The 2809-nt window shown below is 51.5% G+C and overlaps 1 protein-coding gene across 1 annotated transcript in view; it reads left to right on the top strand.

Annotated features, from left to right (window-relative positions):
• Positions 1-2649: 2649 nt before the first annotated feature.
• Positions 2650-2809, top strand: part of MORC3 (MORC family CW-type zinc finger 3) — a 56120-nt gene continuing 55960 nt past the window's right edge. Inside the window, exon 1 of the mRNA XM_011950018.1 lies at positions 2650-2756. The gene's annotated coding sequence lies outside the window, so the exon portion shown is untranslated. The remainder of the gene's footprint in view (positions 2757-2809) is intronic.

The raw sequence follows: 2809 nt of genomic DNA, 5'->3' as shown, positions 1-2809 counted from the left end.
TGCCTGGAGTACAACGATGTGTTCTCAGTTCACTGCAGCCTCAACCTCCTAGGCTCAACCTCCCACCTCAGCCTCCTGAGGAGCTAGGACTACAGGGGTGCACCACGACGCCAGGAACATTTTTGTATTTTTTTTTTTTTTTTGTAGAGATGGGGTCTTGCCCTGTTGTCCAGGCTGGTCTCTTGGGCTTGAGTGATCGGCCCATCTCAGCCTCCCAAAGTGCTGGGGTTACAGGCTTGAGACATGATGCCCAGCCCTCTATGTGTGTTTATGGAGGGATTTATGTAGTGGTATTTTTGGGGTGGCTCAAAAACCATGCCCCCACAGTATCTTTCCAGAATCCTCTTAACCTTAGGAAAATTTGAAGACATATTCACTTGTACAACAGGTTGTGCAGACCAGTCTGTTGTACAATAGGTTATGTCATCAATTCATCACTATCCTACTGCACTCTCTGCCTCCAATGCCAGGCTCTAATTACACTTGTCCCATTTCAGTTCCTCAAACATGAACAGCCCTTTCCAAATCTCTAGTCCTCTGCTGCTGTTTCTCTGGAATTGCAGAGTGGTGTCTCCCTGGAATGCTGTCCCTCTGAATTCTTTGGAAATTCCTCTCTATCCTGGTTACTTACTTCCTTGGTCAGGCACGATGGCTCACGGCTATAATTCCAGCACTTTGGGAGGCCAAAGAAGGTGGATCACTTGAACCCAGAAGTTCAAGGCCAGCATGGGCAACACAGGAAGACCCCTTTCTTTATAGAAAATATTTTAAAAATCAGCCGGGTGTGGTGGCACACACCTGTTGTCTCAACTACTTGGGAGACTAAAGTGGGAGGATTGCTTGAACCCAAGAGTTCAAGGTTGCAGTGAGCTATGATTGTGCCACTCTACTACAGCGTGGGCAACAGGTCTCTAGAAAGAAAAAAAATTCCTTTCTCTTTTGTTTCTGTTTGCTTTTTGAGACAGAGTCTCACTCTGTTGCTCAGACTGAGTGCAGTGGTGAGATCATGGCTCATTACAGCCTCAGCCTCCCAGGGTCAAGTAGTCCTCCTAACCTCAGCCTCCCAAGTAACTGGGACCACAGGCGTGCACTACCAAGCACAGTTAATCTTTTTTTTTTTTTATGAGATAGAGTTCCGCTCTTGTTGCCCAGGCTGGAGTGCAGTGGCGCGATCTCAGCTCACTGCAACCTCTGCCTCCTGGGTTCAAGAGATTCTCCTGCCTCAGCCTCCCCAGTAGCTGGGCGTACAAGCATGTGGCACCATGCCTGGCTAATTTTGTATTTTTAGTAGAGACGGGGTTTCTCCATGTTGGTCAGGCTAGTCTCAAACTCCCGACCTCAAGTGATCTGCCCACCTTAGCCTCCCAAAGTGCTGGGATTACATGTGTGAGCCACCACACCCTGCCAGCTAATTCAATTTTTTTTTTTTTTTGTAAAGATGAGGTCTTCTCGTGTTGCCCAGGCTCGTCTCGAACTCCTGGGTTCAAGAGATCCTCGCAATTCAGCCTCTCAAAGTGCTGAGATTGCAGGCATCAGCCACTGCACCCAGCCAATTTATCTTTTTAAAAAGAGGTAATTTTTTGGAGACAGTCTCGCTCTGTTGCCCAGGCTGGAGTACAGTGGCGTGAGCTGGGCTCACTGCAACCTCCCTGTCCTGGGTTCACACAATTCTCCTGCCTCAGCCTCCCTAGTAGCTGGGATTACAGGCGCCCACCACCATGCCCAGCTAATTTTGGTATTTTTAGTAGAGATGGGGTTTCACCATGTTGGCCAGGCTGATCTTGAACCCTATCAAGTGAACCCCCAGCCTTGACCTCCCAATGTGTTGGGATTATAGGCATGAGCCACTGCGACTGGACTTATGCCTTTAGGACTCTTATTTATTTTGAGACGGAGTTTCACTCTTGTTGCCCAGGCTGGAGTGCAATGGTGCAATCTCGGCTCATTGTAACCTCCGCCTCCTGGGTTCAAACATTCTCCTGCCTCAGCCTCCCGAGTAGCTGGGATCACAGGCATGCGCCACCACGACCGGCTAATTTTGTATTTTTAGTAGAGATGGGGTTTCTTCATGTTGGTCAGGCTGGTCTCGAACTTCTGACCTCAGGTGATCCGCCCGCCTCGCCCTTCCAAAGTGCTGGGATTACAGGCGTGAGCCACCGCGCCCGGCCCTAGAACTCTTTTTTTTTTTTTTTTTTTTTTTGAATCATGAGTTAGGTTGATAATTTTCAGGGCAAATCCAAACAGTCTCCACTAATTTCTGTCTTTATTTCGTTAAGGTTTCACATGAACACTAGAGGATATAGAATGGCTTTTTTCAGCGCAAAAATTCACATCCTACTAGGTCAAGTGACTGGAGTTCACCCGTCTCGGGTATACCGCACCTCGCGCCAGGCTTCAAAAGCTAGATCCCCGAGTCTCGAGGTCCAGCTGGGCGTTGAGACGGGTACGGCCCGCCGCGCCTAGCGCATGCGCCCTAGGCCCGCAGGGCCCCGCGCTGGAAGCTCAGCTCCCAGTGTACCCTGCTTTAACCAGCCAGGCAATTCACCTTCCTTCCCGAAGCTCCCAATTCGGCAGTGCCTGGAGGCGGAAGTGGCTGGGAGGGGCTAGACGTGCGCCCCTCCCCGGAAGTGGGCGGGACCCAAGGGCTCCACAGTCGTTCCGCCGCCGCCCAGTCGGGTTGCGGCGGAGGCCGGTCCTGGCTTTGTAGCTAGCTCAAGATGGCGGCGCAGCCACCCCGCGGGATACGCCTCAGCGCGGTGAGCAGCCGCGAGGGGTGGAGCGGGCCGTGTCCCAGGAGGGCGGGCAGGCG

Source organism: Colobus angolensis, unplaced genomic scaffold, assembly GCF_000951035.1.
Source record: "Colobus angolensis palliatus isolate OR3802 unplaced genomic scaffold, Cang.pa_1.0 Scaffold300, whole genome shotgun sequence".
Taxonomy (NCBI): Eukaryota; Metazoa; Chordata; class Mammalia; order Primates; family Cercopithecidae; genus Colobus; species Colobus angolensis.
This window is presented reverse-complemented; position numbering and strand designations above follow the sequence as displayed.